This window comes from Giraffa tippelskirchi, chromosome 1, assembly GCF_054371585.1.
Source record: "Giraffa tippelskirchi isolate mGirTip1 chromosome 1, T2T-mGirTip1v1.2.pri, whole genome shotgun sequence".
NCBI lineage: Eukaryota > Metazoa > Chordata > Mammalia > Artiodactyla > Giraffidae > Giraffa > Giraffa tippelskirchi.
The window spans coordinates 110,670,244-110,692,077 of NC_137275.1; the positions used below are offsets into that span (position 1 = coordinate 110,670,244).

General features: G+C 43.5%; 1 protein-coding gene across 49 annotated transcripts in view; it reads left to right on the plus strand.

The window, feature by feature from the left end:
- Nucleotides 1–21,834, plus strand: part of LOC145506257 (olfactory receptor 4A47-like) — a 249,206-nt gene that overhangs the window by 146,514 nt on the left and 80,858 nt on the right. For 47 of the 49 annotated variants that reach the window (XR_014053693.1, XR_014053720.1, XR_014053729.1 and 44 more), the window contains 2 exons: nucleotides 2,066–2,132; nucleotides 3,569–3,674. The gene's annotated coding sequence lies outside the window, so the exon portion shown is untranslated. Of the gene's footprint in view, nucleotides 1–2,065; nucleotides 2,133–3,568; nucleotides 3,675–21,609; nucleotides 21,781–21,834 lie in introns of all 49 variants that reach the window. The other 2 variants (XM_081490463.1, XM_081490449.1) reach the window with 1 other exon arrangement.

Here is a 21,834-nt window from a genome sequence, read left to right on the forward strand (position 1 = left end):
CGGTGGCCGACAGGGGCTAGGCCGGGCCGGGGGCCGGTGGCCAGGAGAGGTGGCCGACAGGGGCTAGGCCGGGCCTGGGGCCGGGGGCGGCGGCCGACAGGGCCTAGGCCTGGTCGCGGGCCAGGGGCGGCGGCCGGCGGGGGGCTAGGCCAGGCCGGGGGCCGGGGTCGGTGGCCGACAGGGGCTAGGCCGGGCTGGGGGCCGGTGGCCAGGGGAGGTGGCCGACAGGGACTAGGCCGGGCCGGGGGCCGGGGGCCAGGGGAGGTGGCCAACAGGGACTAGGCCGGGCCGGGGGCCGGGGCGGTGGCCGACAGGGGCTAGGCCGGGCTGGGGGCCGGTGGCCAGGGGAGGTGGCCAACAGGGACTAGGCCGGGCCGGGGGCCGGGGGCGGCGGCCGACAGGGCCTAGGCCGGGCCGGGGGCCTGGGGTGGCGGCTGACAGGGGGCTAGGCCGGCCGGGGGCCGGGGGCCGGGGGCGGCTGCCGACAGGGGCTAGGCTGGGCCGGGGGCCGGGGGCGGCGGCCGACAGGGCCTAGGCCTGGCCGTGGGCCGGGGGCGGTGGCCGACAGGGGCTAGGCCGGGCTGGGGGCCGGTGGCCAGGGGAGGTGGCCAACAGGGACTAGGCCGGGCCGGGGGCCGGGGGCGGCGGCCGACAGGGCCTAGGCCGGGCCGGGGGCCTGGGGCGGCGGCCGACAGGGGGCTAGGCCGGGCCGGGGGCCGGGGGCCGGGGTCGGTGGCCGACAGGGGCTAGGCCGGGCTGGGGGCTGGTGGCCAGGGGAGGTGGCCGACAGGGGCTAGTCCTGGCCAGGGGCCAGGTGCGGCGCCCAACAGGGCCTAGGCCCGGCCGGCCGCGGGCCAAGGGCGGCGGCCGACAGGGGGCTAGGCCGGGCCGGGGCCCGGGGGCGGCGGCCGACAGGGGGCTAGGCCGGGCCGGGGGCCGGGGGCCTGGGTCGGTGCCCCACAGGGGCGAGGCGGGGCCATGGGCCGGTGGCCAGGGGAGACGGCCGACGGGCTAGTCCCGGCCGGGGGCCAGGTGCGGCGTCCAACAGGGCCTAGGCCCGGCCGGCCGTGGGCCAAGGGCGGCGGCCGACAGGGGGCTAGGCCGGGCCGGGGGGCCGGGGGCGGCGGCCGACAAGGGGCTAGGCCGGGCCCGGGGGGCCGGGGGCGGCGGCCGACAAGGGTCTAGGCCGGGCCGGGGGGGCCGGGGGCGGCGGCCGATAAGGGTCTAGGCCGGGCCGGGGGGCCGGGGGCGGCGGCCCACAAGGGTCTAGGCCGGGCCGGGGGGGCCGGGGGCGGCGGCCGACAAGGGTCTAGGCCGGGCCGGGGGGCCGGGGGCGGCGGCCGACAAGGGTCTAGGCCGGGCCGGGGGGCCGGGGGCGGCGGCCGACAAGGGTCTAGGCCGGGCCGGGGGGCCGGGGGCGGCGGCCGACAAGGGTCTAGGCCGGGCCAGGAGCCGGGGGCCGGGGGCGGCGGCCGACAGAGGGCTAGGCTGGGCCGAGGGCTAGGTTGGGCCGGGGGCCAGGGGCGGTGGCCGACAGGAGCTAGGCCGGGCCGGGGGCCGGGGGCGGTGGCCGACAGGGCCTAGGCCTGGCCACGGGCCGGGGGCGGCGACCGACAGGGGCTAGGCTGGGCCGGGGACTGGGGGCCGGCGTCGGCCGCGAGAGGAATTACCCAAGGCCCAAGGTAAGAGAAACCCAAGTAAGATGGTAAGTGTTGCGAGAGGGCATCAGAGGGCAGACACACTGAAACTAAAATTACAGAAAACTGACTAATCTGATCACACGGACCACAGCCTTGTCTCTCTCAATGAAACTAAGCCATGCCGTGTGGGGCCACCCAAGACGGATGGGTCATGGTGGAGAGGTCTGACAGAATGTGGTCCGCTGGAGAAGGGCATGGCAAACCACTTCAGTATTCTTGCCTTGAGAACCCCATCAACAGTATGAAAAGGCAAAAAGATAGGACACTGAAAGATGAACTCCCCAGGTCAGTAGGTGCCCAATATGCTAATGGAAGCAGATATAGATACTACCTACATCTTTGTTGTGTTTTTTTTTTTCACTCAGGTGCCAGTTCAACAGATTCTGACAGTGAAAGTTTAGCTTGCAAATCGAAGCCTGGAGCCATGCCACAGTAAGTGTGTATGATTCCGTCCGTTTAAGTAGAAAATGTCAGCAGACTTGTGCTCAGTGACGCCGCTGGTGTTGTGCGCTAAAGGAAGAGGTCAGCTGATGTCAGTGAGAGATCAGATGCTTGAGCCTGGAACAGAGTCTTTGACTTTTGAACTTTGAAGTCTGCATTTCATCCTCAGTGTCCCCAAATCTAACCATCCACAATGTTTGTTCCAGTGCCAACTGACTGCTTATAAATATGTAGAAGGAGCAGTCACAATGAGAGAAAATGACTGACATCAGTACTAAAATGTAAATGACAAACAACTTGTCACATAAATTAGAAAATATCTAATTAGGCTAGAAATGGGTTTCCATTTGGATCAAGTGTATCTCCAGTTAGATCATGTCATGAAAATCTCAAAATGTCATTGTCCCTACAAAGACATAGGGATTATTAGTAATATGTTAGGATCTTAATTATTTTGCAAAGATAAAATCTATCAAGAGTTGGTAGAAAACTCCATGAATATTGAGACTGTGCTAAGAAATTTGTTTGATTTACTAGTATATGCATAACAATCATAGCCATTCAGCCTCAAATTATCACTGAGCATTCATGTTAAAGGGGGCTTCCCTGGTGGCTGAGTGGTAAAGAATGTGCCTGCCAATGCAGGAGACATGGGTTTGATCCCTGGGTTGGGGAGATCCCCTGTAGGGGGGCATGGTAACCCACTCCAGTATTCTTGCCTGGAGAATCCTATGGGCAGAGGAACCTGGTAGACTGCGGTCCATGGGGTGGCAAAGAGACGTGACTGAGTGCTAACTGAGCATATGTGTTAAAGGGCTCTTAATAAGATCACATACTCTGCTACCTGTGCATTCCGACAAGGATCTCAAGTTTAGTGAAGTTCCATGACTCGCTTGAGATTACACAGCCTGTGACTTAGCAAAATTGGACCTAGAAACAGCTCTTAACTTTTATGCACTAAGAAAAGACCACAGTCCAAGACATTCTCAACTTTACACAATGGGAAACTGGAATAAAGAGCAGTTGCTGGACTGAAAAGCAACCACCAGAACTTTGAATTAAATATCGAAGCCTGTTCCTAAACATTTCCTAAACGTATCTGCTTACTGCTCCAGACTGGGCTTTTCTAAGTATTATCTTTTGTCTTAGGATTTTCCAGTTCAATACTTTCTGCTTTCTAATAAGAGCTGAGATACATAGTTAGTACTTTCATCTGTGTGTTTATTTTGCTGCTGTCTGTGGGCCCCTCTGAATATATACTGAGCACCACTGTTCTAACTGTAGGTTGTGGGTCCCCATTTCTGAAGCAGTTCCAGTTGAAGCAGATTGAGCAAACATAAAGAAACTGGCCTGTTCTGTGGCAGTATTTCAAAGAATAATTCCTGCTTAAGAAATTCTGACCCAAGACTTCACTCCTTACTTTGCAGAGCTCAGAAGAAAACCACTTCTATGTCCTTGACCACTGGATCATCATCTCCAAAGACAAGAGTGACCACAGCTGTGATCCAGCCTCTGTCAGTCCCTGTTGAGCAGGTGAGCCCTATCCACAGTCCGAGAGGAGTCAGACTCTTTAGCATAAAGACCCCAGTTAGGCCTCCCCTGAAATATCTCCTCAGTGGACACACAACTGGGAGGAAAGAAAATGATAAGTTAAGTTCTTCCTTTTAATGCACTAAAAATAATTTTTAATCCGAGACACACCACTGATGAATCAACATCTGCATTTCCTTTGAGAATTCCTTTTTCTCACAGCTAATACTCTGATAAAGTGGTATCTGTGTTGGCTGTTACTGCTTGATTCTCCCTCACATATGTGCCATCTTCCACGTAGCCAAATTCGTTAGCTCATTTAAAAGAAAGCAGAAAAGGAGAAAAGTCCCCCTTATCCACAAAGTCCACCTGATAGAGCTCAGAAGTCCACCTGTCCTCTGCGAGCTTAACAGATAATATGGGAATATTCAGATTCCTTCACGTCACTGTGCATTTTCATCCTGCTTTCGTTTCATTGTGAAACTGCTTTATCCAAGAACAGCAGTATCCACAACTGGGTCATTGTAGTGAATTCACTTTGCAAACACAGGAAACCTGAAGCTTTTTTTAAGTAAAAAATTAGAATCTAGATGTCTCTAAATGAGATGTGATACTTTGCCTTGGTGCTGTGGTGGGCATCTGTAAACCCAAGCCTCTTGCAACATGAGCACATTCTTGAGTCATAAGTGTGCCCTCCTGCCACTGAGCGCCCATGGGTGTTTTAGAAATGACAGGGCTCCCCTGGTGGCTCAGTGGTAACGAATCCGCCTGCAGTGCAGGGAGACCCGGGTTCGATCTCTGTGTTGGAGAAGATCCCCTGGAGAAGGGAATGGCAACCCACTCCAGTATTCTTGCCTGGAGAATTCCATGGACAGAGGAGCCTGGTGGGCTACAGTCCATGGGGTCACAGAGTCTGACACACTGGGGGACTGAGCACGCACACAGAGATGTAATAAGAAGAGTAGATTTGGAAGGGAATAGTGTAGCTGAAATCAAGGGAGAAGAGACCCTTTCAAAGAAGAAATGCCGTGAAAATCTCAAATATTGACAACAGGTCAGTAACTCAAGAACTAAACAGGGTTGTTTGGATTTGGCTGTCCATAGCTCATCGCTGGTGATGTTTGGCAGAGGAGCTCTAGTGCAGATTCGGTCTAAAGGTAGGTCAGCTCACCCACCTTCAGGAGTTTGAAGGGGAAGGAGTAGAGATGGAGCGTGTACACCCTGCAAGTTTCCACAGGGAAAGAGAGGAGGGGAAGTGGGGTGTGGGCTCACTCTCACAGGTGTTTCAAAGATGGAAGTGGATTGATTATTTTAATGGAATGGATGGTAATGTTAGTTGTACTGAATTCTTATTGTTGTTGTAACAAATTCCAACCAATTTATTGGATTAAAGCACACAAATTTGTTCTCTTTCAATTCTGAAAATCAGAAGTCTAAAGTCAAGGTGTTAGCAGGGCTGTGCTACATCAGGGGGTTGAGGGGGGATCTGTTTCCTTGTCTTTTCCAGCTTGTAGAGGTTCCTCAATACCTGTTATGTGCCCACTCCCATCTCTAAGCCAGTAGCATGGCACTTCTCTCCTCTCTAACTACCTGCCTGAGACCATATTGGGCCTCTTGGATAATCCAGGATAATCTCCCATCTCAAAGTCCTTAAATGAATGAATGACATATGCAAGTTCTTTTGGCCACCTAAGGTAATATTCACAGGTCCTGCAGATTAGGGCATGGACTTCATTCATTGGGGGCCATTTATTTGTCTACTACAGTCCACTCTCTGCCCAGAAAAACTCACATCTATTTCACATGAAAAATATAGTCACCGCATCCCAAAGTCCCCTAAAGCCTCAACCCATGATGGTATCACCTCAAGTCCAAACTTTCATCTAAATCTTATCAACTCAGGACATCCAAATATCATCAGCTAAATTATTTAAATCAGGTATGGGTGAGGCTGCTGCATATGAACCATTCTCAGCCAACACTCCTTTCCATTCAAGTAGCATGGAGCTAGAATGCAGGTTATCTGTGCCCAAGATGGAACATTGTGACAGGGGCAGGGTACCAGTTATGAACATCCCTGTTCAGAAAAAAAGAAAATGAAAGGAAAAAAAGGAGTTACTGGTCGGTCCCCAAAAAATTAAAATTTCTAGCAAACAATCCTCCGTGGCTCTGGGCTCTGCCTTCTGGCCTTGAGGTTCTGACCTTGGAGTCATCCTTCCTTTTTCTTGAAAGGTATCGCACATCCTGAGGCTGGGCTGTGGCTTTTATCTCAGCAAAACTTTCTCTCTGCTCTTCTGCTCATCCCGAGGCTGTCTTTTTACCCTTCGTTGTGGAGGCTGCTTATCCAGTCTAGGGAATTATTGTATTAGTTGTAGATTTGTTGTGTCCTTGGGAAGAAGTGAATTCAGGCTCTTCCTGGGCGACCATCTTGAACCCTCCCTCCATCAGTCTTTGCTGTCCTTACGGGACAGATTACAAGGAAGCACTGATTCTTCAGCTGTCAGGCTCAAAACCTTCAAGGAAGCTACCTTTGAGCTCTGTGTCATTTGTCATATTTATGATTCAAATTTTTTGTGTAATTGTTTGATTAGTGTCCCTCTTAGCCATCAGATTGTTTATTCCATGAAGTTTGTTACCAGTAGTGTTTTTGCTCATTCTCCTTGTTGTTGTAAGTATAAGTGCATTTTTGATTTTTCTTTTTTTTTTCCAAGAGTACTATTTACATAAAATATAGTCAATGTAGAGGTGACAAAATAAAAGATATTAGCCGTATTTAATACATATTCTATTCTAAGGTCCAAGTAGCAACCACAATGGGGTAATTTTCAATCTTTGACATTTATAATTTATAAAACCACAACATTGTGCGATAGTCAGATTCAACAGTATTAAAAATAATTGGATTGCCCTCTCTTCTTTCCCTAACAATAAGTAAACTACGTGTTTATTTGGAAAGTATTGATGGTTCACAATAATCCTTTTTTTTAAAGTTAGCAGATCATGTAGTATTTTTCAGGAAAATGACAAAATTAATGTTGAGTGAAATAGCCAAAGTTAGGTAAGTACTTTGAAACAAAAAACAACGTGCTGTGAAATCTTCTGCTCTGTGTATCCGTGTATCTATAAAGTGATAAACACATAAATGATCATTCAGTATACTTACTCAGAGCAATTTGGTGACGGTGGGAAAACATTATTTTCCCTATGGCTGTCAACAGGTGTCATTACCAAATGGTTTCCAAAATGAATCAGATTTCTGATGTTTTGCATGCAGCTATATTACATATATTTGTATCCAGAATAACGGCCTTAGAATCGGATTTTAAGTTTAGATCCTGGCTCTGCACTGGGTATATTACTTTGTCCCACTGAGCCCAGTTTTTCTTGTTATGAAATAGTAATTGCCCTGTGTCTTTATGTAGGATAGTCGTAATGCTGAAATGAGGTTAATTTTGAAAGTCATAGCAGACTGTCTGCTATAAGTACTCAACAAAGAGGACTTCCCTGGTAGTCAGTGGTTGAGAATCCACCTTCCAATGCTGGAGACCCTGGTTCGATCCCCAGTCGAATATTCATTGGAAGGACTGATGCTGAAGCTCCAATACTCTGATTACCTGATGGGAGGAAGTGACTCATTGAAAAAAACCTTGATGCTGGGAAAGATTGAAGGCAGGAAGAGAAGGGGACAACAGAGGATGAGATGATCAGATGCCATCACCGACTTGATGGACATGAGTTTGAGCAAGCTCAGGGAGCTGGTGATGAACAGTGAAGCTGGAACGCTGCAGTGCACGGGGTTGCAAAGAGTCGGACATGACTGAGCAACTGAACTGAACTGACTCAACGAAGAGTAGCTGTTGTTGATAACTACAGCAACAATGATGCTGATAATCAAAATAATAATAACAACAATGTCCTTGTAGAAAATGTAGTCATAAATCTGTAATGTTTATTTTAACGGTTGATTTTTATTTTATATATTCCAGTTTCCTAAATGATTTTGTTGAATCTAACTTTTTTTGTGATGGATGGAGACTCCTTGCTTGTCACATGCCTACGTGAGAAGTCATTCAACAGGGGCAGTAGCTTCTTCTACCTGGTAGAATGCTATCTCGCAGATTTTATGAGAAATGAAGGACAGCTTGCATAGTTCTCCTCAGATAGTCTCAGCGCACTAGCCAGGACCGGAAATAGCATGCTGGAGAGGAGTGGTGAGAGGGGTAGCCTTTCTCTGCAGCTTCTCAGTGAGGAAGCTTGAGTTTCTTGTACATGCTAAGTTGCTTCAGTCATGTCCAACTCTTCGAGATCCTGTGGCCTGTGGCCTGCCATGATCCTCTGTCTGTGGGATTCTCACTGTTAAGTATAATGTTTGCTCTAGGTTTTTTGTACATGGTCTTTATCTAGTTGAGGAAGTTTCCCCTCTATTCCTAATTTATTGTGCTTTTCAAGAGATGGGTGAAGTTCATCAGGTAATCAAATTTATTGATGTACAGTTGTTCATAGTGTTCTGTGATTATCCTATTATGTCCATAGGGTTGTCATGAATGTTCCCTCTTCATTTTTGATATTAGTAATTTTTGTCCTCTCTCTCTCTCCCTTAGTTAGCCTGGCTTAGCGGCTTATCAATTTCTTTGAACTTCTCAAAGTACCAGGTCTTGGTTTTCTTGTTTTTGTCTGCTAATATCCTGTTTTCAACCTCATCGATTTCTGCTGCAATTCTTATTATTTATTTATTTTCTGTTGTTAATTTTGGACTAATTTTGCTCTTCTCTTTCTGTCATGGCAGCCCAAGCACAGGCTGGAAAAGAATTTCCAGACACAGCATTGCAGAAGGGAGGGAGTTTATTAAGAGCAAAGAGCAGAGATAAGAGGGGCACTGAGAGCTCAGAGGAACGACCTCTTGACAGACCAGGGAGAGGTAAAAGTGTCTGTGGTTTAGTAGCCAGTTTTGATAGCCTCAAGGCAAATAAAATTCACGCTGTAAAGTTGGCATTAGGTGATTGGTTAGGGCACTGTAGGGTGAGCACTGAGGTGGGCCTTTTACCTAGTTTGGAGTCAGGAAGCTTGCTGGTGATGATCAGGGGCCTTTTGTCAACAGTGACACAGAGGCTCAGTCAATTCCAGAGGTGACCTTGACACTGGGCTTGCACCTGTGGCCTAGTTTTCTAAAGTAGCAGCTTGGATTACTGATTTTAGATCTTTCTTTTCTAATGTATGCATTTAATACTATAGATTTCCTTCTAAGAATTGTTTTCACTGCCTTTCACAAATTTTGATGTTATATTTGAACTTTCATTTAGTTCAAAATATTCTAAAATTTCTCATGAGATATCTTCTTTGGTCCATGTGATACTTAGAAAAGTGTTAAGCTCCAGTTATTTTGGATTTTCCAGTTGTATTTCTGTTATTGATTTCTAGTTTAAATCCATTTTCATCTGTGAGAAATATTGTATGATTCTAGACTAATGTCTTCTTAATTCTTTGAAAATAAAAATTAAAATCTCTTAACTTACTGTCAAACTACTTTACTTAGAAAGTATATCATTATAGTGAGTGGAGATTTGCAGAAAATATATAACCCATTATCTCAGTACTCAAAGAAAACCATTCTTCAGTTTTCAACATTTTATTATAAAAATTTGCAAACATGAAAAGTTGAAAGGTGTGCCACAAGTATCCATCGCCCCACCATCTAATTCTATGATTACTTTTATTATATTTGCTTTACATATGTCCATAAATTTTCTCTGCCTCTAGTCATTTATTAAAAAGACGATGGAGAGGGACACATTTGAAAGGAAGTTTCAAATGTTCAGTTCAGTCACTCAGTTGTGTCTGACTCTGTGACCCCATGGACTACAGCATGCCAGGCTTCCCTGTCCATCACCAACTCCTGGAACTTGCTCAGACTCATATCCATAGAGTTGGTGATGCCATCAAACCATCTCATCCTCTGTCATCCTCTTCTCCTGCCTTCAAACTTTCCCAGCATCAGGGTCTTTATCAATGAGTCAGTTCTTCCCATCAGGTGGCCAAAATATTCCAGTTTTAGCTTCAGCATCAGTCCTTCCAATGAATGTTCAGGATAGATTTCCTTCAGGGTTGACTGGTTTGATCTCCTTGAAGTGCAAGCGACTCTCAACAGTCTTCTCCAACACCACAGTTCAAAAGCATCAGTTCTTAGGTGCTCAGCTTTCTTTATGGTCCAACTCTCACATTCATACATGACTACTGGAAAAACGATAGCTTTGACTAGACAGACCTTTGTTGGCAAATTAATGTCTCTGCTTTTTAATATGCTGTCTAGGTTGGTCATAGCTTTTCTTCCAAGGAGTAGGCATCTTTTAATTTCATGGCTGCAGTCACTATTAGCAGTGATTTTGGAGCCAAAGAAAAGAAAGTCTGTCACTGTTTCCATTGTTTCTCCATTTATTTGCCATGAAATGATGGGACCGGATGCCAGGATCTTAGTTTTCTGAATGTTGAGTTTTAAGCCAACTTTTTCACTCTCTTCTTTCACTTTCATCAAGAGGCTCTTTAGATCCTCTTCGCTTTCTGCCATAAGGGTGGTGTCGTCTGCATATCTGAAGTTATTAATTTTTCTCCCATCAATCTTGATTCCAGCTTGAGCTTCATCCAGCCAGCATTTAGCATGATGTACTCTACATATGAGTTAAATCAGTAGGGTGACGATATACAGCCTTGATGTACTCTTTTCCCAATTTGAAAGCAGTCCTATGTCCAATTATAACTGTTGCTTCTTGACCTGCATACAGATTTCTAAGGAGGCAGGTCAGGTGGTCTGGTATTTCCATCTCTTTAAGAATTTTCCACAGTTTGTGGTGATCCACACAGTCAAAGGCTTTGATGGAGTCAATAAAGCAGAAATAGGTGTTTTTCTGGAAGTCTCTTGCTTTTGCGATGATCCAATGGATGTTGGCAATTTGATCTCTGGTTCCTCTGCCTTGTCTAAATCCAGCTTGAACATCTGAAAGTTCACAGTTCATGTACTATTGAAACCTGGCTTGGAGAATTTTGAGCATTACTTTGCTAGCGTGTGAGATGAGTGCAATTGTGCAGTAGTTTGAACATTCTTTGGCATTGCCTTTTTTGGGGATTAGAATGAAAACTGACCTTTTCCAATCCTGTGGCCACTGCTGAGTTTTCCAAATTTCCTGGCATGTTGAGTGCAGCACTGTCACAACATCATCTTTTAGGATTTGAAATAGCTCAGCTGGAATTCCATCACCTCCACTAGCTTTATTCATAGTGATGCTTCCTAAGGCCCACTTGACTTTCCATTCCAGGATGTCTGGCTCTAGGTGAGTGATCACACCATCATAATTATCTGGGTCATGAAGATCTTTTTTGTGCAGTTTTTCTGTGTATTCTTGCTACCTCTTCTTAATATCTTCTGCTTCTGTTAGGTCCATACCATTTCTATCCTTTATTGTGCCCATCTTTACATGAAATGTTCCCTTGGCATCTCTAGTTTTCTTGAAGAGATCTCTAGTCTTTCTCATTATGTTGTTTTCCTTTATTTCTTTGCATTGATCACTGAGGAAGGCTTTCTTAACTCTCCTTGCTATTCTTTGGAACTCTGCATTCAAATGAGTATATCTTTCCTTTTCTCCTTTGCCTTTAGCTTCTCTTCTTTTCTCAGCTATTTGTAAGGTCTTGTCAGACAACCATTTTGCCTTTTTGCATTTCTTTTTCTTGGGGATGATCTTGATTGCTGTCTCCTGTACAATTTCACGAAACTCTATCCGTGGTTCTTCAGGCACTCTATCAGATCTAATCCCTTCAATCTATTCGTGACTTCCACTGTAAAATCGTAAGGGATTTGATTTAGGTCGTACTTGAATGGTCTAGTGGTTTTGCCTACTTTCTTCAATTGAAGTCTGAATTTGGCAAGAAGGAGTTCATGATCTTCGCCACAGTCAGCTGCCTGTCTTGTTTTTGCTGACTGTATAGAGTTTCTCCATCTTTGGCTGAAAAGAATATAATCAATCTGATTTTGGTGTTGACCATCTGGTGATGTCCATGTGTAGAGTCTTCTCTTGTGTTGTTGGAGGAGGGTGTTTGCTATGACCAGTGTGTTCTCTTGGCAAAACTCTTATTAGCCTTTGCCCTGCTTCATTCTGTACTCCAAGGGCAAATTTGCCTGTTACTCCAGGTATCTCTTGGCTTCCTACTTTTGCATTCCAGTCCCCTATGATGAAAAGGGCATCTTTTTTGGTGTTAGTTCTAGAAGGTCTCGTAGGTCTTCATAGAACTGTTCAATTTCAGCTTCTTCTGCATTACTGGTTGGAGCATAGACTTGGATTACTGTGATAGTGAATGGTTTGCCTTGAAAATGAACAGAGATCATTCTGTTGTTTTTGAAATTGCACCCAAGTACTGCATTTCAGACTCTCTTGTTGACTATGAGGGCTAGTGCATTTCTTCTACTGCTATATCACAGTAGTAGATATAATGGTCATCTGAATTAAATTCACCCATTCCAGTCCATTTTAGTTCACTGATTCCTAAAATGTCAGTGTTCACTCTTGCCCTCTCCTGTTTGACCACTTCTAATTTACCTTGATTCATGGGCTTAACATACCATGTTCCTATGCAATATTGTTCTTTACAGCATCAGATTTTACTTCCACCACCCGTCACATCCACAGCTGGGTGTTGTTTTTGCTTTGGCTCTGTCTCTTCATTCTTTCTGGAGTTATTTCTCCACTGATCTCCAGTAGCATATTGGGCACCTACCGACCTGGAGAGTTCATCTTTCAGTGTCGTATCTTTTTGCCTTTCATGCTGTTCATGGTGTTCCCAAGGCAAAAGTACTGAAGTGGTTTGTCATTCCCTTCTCCAGTGGCCCATGTTTTGTCAGAACTTTCCACCATGACCCGTCCGTCTTGGGTGGCCTTACATGGCATATCTGATAGTTTCATTGAGCTAGAGAAGGCTGTGGTCCATGTGATCATTTTGATTAGTTTTCTATGATTGTGGTTTTCATTCTCTCTGCCCTCTGAGGGACAGGGATAAGAGGCTTATGGAAGCTTCCTGATGGGAGAGAGTGACTCTGGGGGAAACTGGGTTTTGTTGGGATGGGTAGGGCCATGCTCAGTAAATCTTTAATTTTCTGCTGATGGACGGGGCTGTGTTGCCTCCCTCTTGTTTGACCTGGACCAAACTATGGTGGGGTTAATGAAGATAATGGCGACGTCCTTCAAAAGGTCTCATGCACGCACTTCTGCACTCAGTGCCGCGGACCGTGCAGCAGGCCACTGCTGACCCACCCCTCTGCCGGAGACCCCTGGACACTCACAGGCAGGTCCGGCTCGGTCTCCTGTGGGCACACTGCTCCTGTCTCCTGGGCCCTGGTGGGTGCTAGGTTTTGTTTATGCCCTCCGAGTGTCTGTTTCCCCATCCTGTGTAAGTTCTGTAATCACATCCCACTGGCCTCCAAAGTCAAATTCTCTGGGAGTTCTCAGTCCCTTTGCCAGACCCCGAGGTTGGGAAATCTGTTGTGGGTCCTAGAACTTTCTTAACAGTGCAAGAATTTCTTTGGTATAATTGTTCTGCAGTTTGTGGGTCGTCTACTCCGCAGCTCTGTGGTGGGGTTAATGGCAACCTCCTCCAAGAAGGCTTATGCTACAGGCTGTGTGACCCAGGTTGCTACACCCAGAGCCCCTACCCCAGTGGCAGGCCATTGCTTTCCCTTAATTCCAGAGGAGACACTCAAACACTAAAAGGCAGGTCTGGCGCTCTCTCTGTGGGGTCTCTGCGTCCTGGTGAACACAAGGTTTTGTTAGAGCTGTCCCAGCATCTCTGGCGGGTATGGGGTTTGATTCTAAACACTATTTCGCCCCTGCTACCATCTTGCTGGGGCTTCTCCTTAGCCCTTAGATGTGAGGTATCTTTTTTTGGTGGGCTCCAACACTCTCCTATTGATGGTTGTTCAACAGCGAGTTGTAATTTTGGAGTTCTTGCAGGAGAAGAGGAGTGCCCGTCCTTCTACTCTGCCTTCTTGTATCATACTTTTAAACATTTCACCATGTAGGTCTTTAACTAGAGTTCAGTATTTCTAGGAGATTTATTTTTTGAGGTAAGATTTACATGAAATGAGATGCTCAAATCTTAGCTATACTATTTTGATGAGTTTTGACAGATGCACACTTGCATAGCCCAAACTCTTACCAAGCAGAGAAACATGACCATCACAGCAGCATGTTCTCTGTTTTTTCTTTTTTAAATTTCCAGCAATACCAATAGACTGTTGATTCTCTTCTTTTTTGTCAGGCAGCATGCAGCAGCTTTGTTCCTTGACTAGGGACTGAACCCATGCCTCTTGCATTGGAAGCATGAAGTCTTAAACACTGGACCACCAGGGAAGTCCCAACATTTTCTTTTAATCCCCTGCTCAGTCTCTCCTCACTCGTCCCCAGAAACAACCACCATTTAGATCTGTTAGTTTTGCCTGTTCTTTTAGAACTTTTAATAGGTGGATCTTTACAGCATGAGCTCATTGTGTAAAGCTTCCTTCACCCAGTGTAATGTCTCTGAGTCTCGTTCATTTTGTCACGTGCATCGGCACTGTGTTCCTTTAATCAGTGCCGAGTGGTAGTGTACAATACACGTGTACCACAGTTTCTCATCCATTCTGCTGTTGAAGGACACTTGAGCTCTTTCTCTACTTTCCCTGGTACCAGTAGAGCTACTGTGCCTAATTGCATTCAAGAATTGAGGCATGTATTTTCATTTTCCTTGTTCATGTATCTGTGTTTATAATTACCATGTCACAAAGTGGATGTATATTTAGTTTTATTAAAAAAAAAAAGCACTGTCAAATCTTTTCCCAGAGGCTGTACCACTCTGCACTCCATCCAACAGTGAGTGAGAGTTCTGGTGTTCTTCATACTTGTAAATGCTTGTATTTTCAGTCTAGTCATTCTAGTGGATGTGTAGTGTGGTGTTGTGTCATTGTGGTTTTAATTTTATCATCAGAATTTACCTACATGCTTTTTTCCAAGTGCTGGTTGTCCATCCATATATGTTGTGAAGTGTCTGCTCAAATCTTTTAACTATTTTCAATTGGATTCTTTATATTTTTATTATTGAGTTGTAGAAGTTCTTAATATATTCTGGCTACAATTCCTAGTCACAGGCAAACCTGAAAGATACTGTGGGTTCATTTCCAGATCACTGCAATAAAGTGAATATCATAATGAATAAGTACAAGAATGTCTTGGTTTCTCAGTGCACAGAAGTTATGCTTGCGCTATACTATACTACAGTCTGTTAAGTGTGTAATAGAATAGCATTATGCCTAGGAAAGCAATGCTCATTGCTGTTGTTCAGTTGCTCAGTTATGTTCAACTCTTTGCTACCTGATGGACCGCGGGCTTCCCTTGTGGCTCAGCTGGTGAAGAATCCGCCTGCAATGCGGGAGACCTGGGTTTGATCCCTGGGTTGGGAAGATCCCCTGGAGAAGGGAAAGGCTACCCACTCTAGTATTCTGACCTGGAGAATTCCATGGACTGTATAGAGTCGGACACGACTAAGCGACTTTCACTTCACTTCACTTCACCCCATGGACTGCAGCAGGCCAGGCTTCCTTCTCTTTCACCATCACCCAGAGCTTTCTCAAACTCATGTCCATTGAGTTGGCGATGCCATCCAACCATCTCATCCTCTGTTGTCCCCTTCTCCTTCTGCCTGCAGTCTTTCCCAGCATCAGAGTTTTTTCTAATGAGTCAGCTCTTAGCATCAGGTGGCCAAAGTATTGGAGCTTCAGCTTCAGCATCAGTCCTTCCAGTGAATATTCAGGATTGATTTCATTTAGGATGGACTGGTTGGATCTCCTTGCAGTCCAAGGGACTCTCAAAAGTCTTCTCCAACACCACAGTTCAAAAGCATCAATTCTTCGGTGCTCAGCCTTCTTTATGGTCCAACTCTCACATCCGTACATGACTATTGGAAAAACCATAGCTTTGACTAGATGGACCTTTGTTGGCAAAGTAATGTCTCTGTTTTTTAACATGCTGTCTAGGTTTGTATAATAGCTTTTCTTCCAAGGAGCAAGCGTCCTTTAATTTCATGGCTGCAGTCACAATGTGCAGTGATTTTGGAGCCCAAGAAAAGAAAGTCTGTCACTGTTTCCATTGTTTCCCTATCTATTTGCCATGAAGTGATGGGACTGGATGCCATGATCTTAGTTTTCTGAATGTTGAGTTTTAAGCCAACTTTTTCACTCTCCTCTTTCACTTTCATCAAGAGGCTCTTTAGTTCCTCTTTGCTTTCTGCCATAAGGATTGTGTCATTTGCATATCTGAGGTTATTGGTATTTCTCCTAGCAATCTTGATTCCAGCCTGTGCTTCATCCAGCCTGGCATGTTGCATGACGTGCTCTGCGTATAAGTTAAGTAAACATTGTTCATACCTTAATTATAAATACTTTGTTGATTAAAATGCTAACCACCATCTGGGCCTTCAGTGAGTCATAATCTTTTTGCTGGTGGAGGAGTGTGGCCTCGGTGGCTGCTGACTGATCAGGGTGGTAGTTACTGAAGGGTGGGGTGGCTGTGGAAATTTCTTGAAATAAGACAACACTGAAGTTTGTAGCATTGAATTGACTCTTCCTTTCATGAACAATTTCTCTGTAGCTTGAGAAGCCATGTGATCTAACTCACAGGAGAACTTCTTTCAAAGTTGGAGTCTGTCCTCTAAAACCCTGCCTCTGCTTTATCACCTAAGTTTAAGACATGTTCTAAATCCTTTGCTTCCTTTTCAACAGTCTTCACAGCATCTCCACCAGGAATAGATTCCATCTCAAGAAGCCATTCTCTTTGCTTATCCATAAGAAGCAACTCCTCTGTTAGAGTTTTATGATCATATTGCAGCAAATAATCACATCCTCAGCTCCACTTCTCATTTTAGTTCTCTTGCTGTTTCTTTCATTTTTTTTTACATTTTTTTTGGGGGGGGGTTATTTTTCTTTATTTTAAAAAATTAATGTATTTATTTTAATTGGAGGCTAATTACTTTAGAATATTTTTGTGGTTTTCCGCCATAGATCAACATGAATCAGCCACGGGTGCACATGTGTCCCCCCCTCTTGCTATTTCCACCACGTCTGCTGTTACTTCTTCCACTGAAGGGCTGAACCTGTCAAAGTGACCCATGAGGGTTGGAATCACCTTCTCCATTAACTCCTGTTAATGTTGATATCGGGACCACTTCCTCTGAGTCACAAGTGTTCTTAATGGCATCTAGAACAGTGAAGCCTTTCCAGAAAGCTTACAGACTACTTTTCCCAGGTCCATCAGAAGAATCACTATCTGTGGCAGCTGTAGCCCTACAGAATGTATTTCTTAAAAAAAAAAAAAAAAAAAGATGTGAAAGTAGAAATGACTCCTTGATCCATGGGCTGAAGAATGGGTATTGTGTTAGCAGACATGAAAACAGCCTTAGTCTTGTACTTTTCCATCAGGTGGAGAAATCAGTACTGACATGTTTATTAAGGCCACAGTCTTTTATGGGTGCAGTAAACAACGGTTTACTAAACATGGTTCCACTAAACAATTACAACATCAAAGATCTTTGTTTATAGATCACCATAATAAATTGAATAATAATGAAAGTTTGAAATATTGTGAGAATTACCAAAATGTGACACAGAGATATAGAATGAGCAAATTTTGCTGGAAAAAATGGTACTGATATAATTGCTCAATGTAAGGTTGCCAAAACATTCAATTTTGTAAAATGTGCAATATCTATGAAACACAATAAAGTAAAATGCAATAAAACAAGCAATCCTTTGTGTTATGGCAATATGTTCTCCCAGTCTGTGGCTTGGCACTTAATTTTCTTAACGCTCTCTTCAGATGACCAGACAGCTTTTTCTGATGAAATCTAATTCATCATACTTTAATAGTTGTTGTTCCTGTACCACTTAAAAAAAAAAAGCCTCTTAATCATATAGTCTCCTATATTTAGTTCTAGGAGTATATAGTTTCAACTTTTGAACTTGAGTCTATGATATATTTTGAATTAAGTTTTGTGTGTGTGTGGTTTGAGTTAGAGTTTGAGGTCCAGTTATTCCAGTATCAACTGTTGAGAAGATTTCTTTTTCCTTCAGTGGATTACTTTGTTGTTGTTTTGGTAAAAAATCAAATGACTGTATATGTCAGTTTACTTCTGGGCTGTCTACTCTGTTTCAAAAATGGACTTAACTTTGTTGCCAGTATCACAATGTCCTAATCAGTATAACTTTATAGTAAGTCTTGAAATCAACTTTGTTCTGTGCCGTACTTAGTTGATCAGTTGTGTCCGACTCTTTGTGACCCCATGGACTGTAGCCTGCCAGCTCCTCTGTCTATGGAATTTCCCAGACAAGAATATTGGAGAGGGTTGCCATGCCCAGGGAAGATTGTTTGTTCTTTGTTCGGCTTTGACTATTCTAGGTGCTATGCACCTCCACATAAATTTTACAGTCAGCTTCTGAATTTCTGTTTTTTTAAAAAAGCTTGATGGAATTATACTCATTATAGCTGCAGAGTCTTTTAGTGAATGAACATGGTATGTATCTCCGTTTATTTAGATCCTCTCTAGTTTCTGTCACCAGTTGTTTGTAGTTTTAAGTGTGGAGGTCTTGCGCATCTTTTATTAAATATATTTATAGATATTTCATTTTAAAAAATTATCCACTGAACTTTTAATTTCTTCATCTTTTGCTGCTAGTGTATAGAAATATAATCGATTTTTGCATATTGACCTATTATCCTACAATCTTGCTAAACTAACTCATTAATTTTAGTCATTCATTTGTACATTTCTTAAGCTTTTCTACATGTCTTTAGTGAATAAATATGATCTTATTTCTTCTTCAATTTTATGTGTTTTCCCTTGTATTATTAAATTGGCTGATTCCTTCTGTAAGGGTTGAAGTAGAGTGAATAAGCATCTTCACTCTCTTCTTGATCTTAAAGGGAAAGTGTTATTTCACCATTTGATATTGTGTTATCTGTAGTTATTTTGTAGATACCTTTATCAAGATTGAGTAAATCCCCTTTATTACTAGTTTCCTGAGGGTTTTTTATCATAAATAGGTGTTAAGTTTTTTCAAGTGCTTTTTCTATGTGCATTGTTATATGCTTTTCCTCTTATTTTTTTAATTAAGTGTTTTACATTGACTGATTTTGGAGTATTAATTCAACCTTTTTTTCCTGGGAAAATTCTACTTGGCCATATTTTTTAAAAGATATATAAGTGGATTTGATTACCTAATATTTTGTGTGTGCCTATATTCATTCATGAAGGATACTGATGTGTAATTTTCTTTCTTTTATAATGTCTGTCAGGCTATTTCGGTATCAGTATTTTACTGACCTAGTAAATGTATATTCTTTATATAATATTAAATATTCTATAAATTCTTTATATTGCTAATTTATGACTTCTGTCCCATCTTATTGATTAATTTATCTAGTGGTTTATTAGTTTTCTTGATGTTTTCAAGGACCCAGCTTTAGCTTTTTTTGTTGTCGTTGTGCTGGGTCTTCACTGTTGAGCAGGTTTTTCTGGGGAGTGGGGGCCACTCTAGCTGCGGTGCTCAGGCCTCTCATTGCAGCGGCTTCTCTTGTTGCAGAGCACAGGCTCTAGGGCTCATGAGCTTCCGTAGTTGCAGCATGTGGGCTCAGTAATTGTGGCTCCCTGGCATGTGGGATCTTCCCGACCCAGGGATTGAACCCCTGTCTTCTGCATTGGCAGGCGGATTCTTTACCACTAAGCCATCAGGGAAGCCCTGGTTTTGTTACTTTCTCAAATGTTTGTCTGTTTTCTAAAATAAATTCGTTAATTTCTACTTACATTTGTTATTTCTTCTCTTGGAATTTCTTTATGTTTTTTCCCCTCCCTTATTAAATTGGAACCGCAAGTCAAGACCTTTCTTCTTTATCATTTTGAACATTTAAAATTTATTTTTAATCATTGCTTTAGCAGCACATCACGAATTTGCATCTACTGGTTTTTTCTTCCCCATTTAATTAGACGTATTTTGTAAAATACCTCATCATTCTTCTTTGACAAGGGATTAGCTAGAAGTGTGCTATTTTAATTTATAAATACTTGTTTTTTTCTAGATATGTTATCACTGTTGGTATCTAATGTAATTCCATTGTAGTCAGATAAATTATTCCTGTATAATTTCAGTTATTTAAAAATGTTGGGGCTTGTTTTATGACCCCCCAAAATGGCCTATTTGTATGAATGTGCCATGTGTTCTTGGAAAAAATACATCTTCCATAGTTTTTGAATATAGTGTTCTGAAAATGTCATTAGGTCAAAATGGATGATAGGTAAAACTCATTTGCGATGCAGTGAAGTGAAAGTCTCTCAGTGGTATCTGACTCTTTGTGACCCCATGGACTGCAGCGGGTAGCCTTTCCCTTCTCTAGGGGAGTCTTCCCAAGCCAGGGATTGAACTCAGGTCTCCTGCATTGCAGGCAGACTCTTTACCGGTAGAGCCACCAGGGAAGCCCAAGAATACTGGAGTGGGTAGCCTATCCCTTCTCCAGCGGATCTTCCCGACCCAGGAATCGAACTGGGGTCTCCTGCATTGCAGGCGGATTCTTTACCAACTGAGTTATCAGGGAAGCCCCTATTTATTTGTGATGATGGAAGTCTATTTTAAGGACATCCAGAAACATGAGGAAGGAGAAGAAGTTTCATCAACAGCCTTTTTCCTGTCTAGATGCCGGCCTTAAATTCTAGAAAGCCCTTTAGACTTCAAAACTCACCAGGGATTTTATTTACAGCCCAGTAAAATGGCACATTCAACAGAGGCACTACGCTCTCATTGTTTCCTTTATATTAAATATCCCCAACAAGGTAATTTTCTGGCTTTTAAAAATTACAAATTGAATGGACTCCAATTTTAGCAAATCTCAATCTGATAAAGAATTTCTCCTACCCTACTCTTTATAAGCAATTATTGCTTTACTTTTAAGCAATCTAGACTACTTCACTGAAAAATGGAATTTTTTATCTGCTCATTAAAGACTTGTGTTGTTTAAGGAGGAAATACATTACCTCAACTACTAGGTTTAATCTGCTGAGAGTGACGCACATCAGCTTCCGAAAACAGATATAACAGATCCATCCACTTGCTACTTTGACCCCTGTTTGAACTTAGAGAGTAAAAGAATTGGAAGTTGAGAAGTGAAATTAATAGATACTCTAAGTAGTGTACACCTGCTTAATTATATAAGACAGATTTATTTAAATCCTAATTTTGACCTATGGCATACATTTGTGAAATGACAGTTGAGGATTCAGACCTCTACTTAACCTATGGTCCTTGACTATAATTCAGAGCGAAACATTGGACCACACTGATTCCGATCCTATGACTCGTTGATCTCTAACTAATAGTATTAACTGCCATGAAGTGAAGATTTCAAAGTAATGTACATTTTTCCCCTCACTGCAAGAAACTGAATGTTTATGTTTTGATTTCTTAAACTTCTTTCATTGAGTTATCTGTCTTAATTCTCTGTCTTCGATACGGTGCTAACGCTGGTGTTCAAACAGGGTTTTCTGGATGCCTCTCATGAGAGTAGAAATTATTCTTGGAAAAGCATTGCCCCCATGTTTCCTGATAGTTTCAAAGGAATCCTGATGACCTCAAACACTCCTTTATAACTTCTTAATCATACTCACCCAGAGGATGGGGATCAATATTATGTTTCTACCAGGGCAAGAATCTGATAACCTCAGAAGTTACGCATATGTTATGCAAAGCACAGAAAGAAACAAAAAAAATTTTAAGAGGTAATTTACAGGAACAATTTACAAAACAATTCTCTTGTTTTGTCCTGACTTTTTATTTTATTTATCAAAATGACTTAATGCAACATTCTTTCCATCTTTTTTTTATAAGATTTATCAGAGATAGTGGGAGAAGGCAATGGCAACCCACTCCAGTACTCTTGCCTGAACAATCCCATGGACAGAGGAGCCTGGTAGGCTGCAGTCCATGGGGTCACACAGAGTCGGACATGACTGAAGTGACTTAGCAGCAGCAGCAGCATCAGAGATAGTCTCAGAAGAGGTAATCAATTTAGTAATAGTAACAATTGTTTTTGCTAGTTCCTTTTCTAAATAA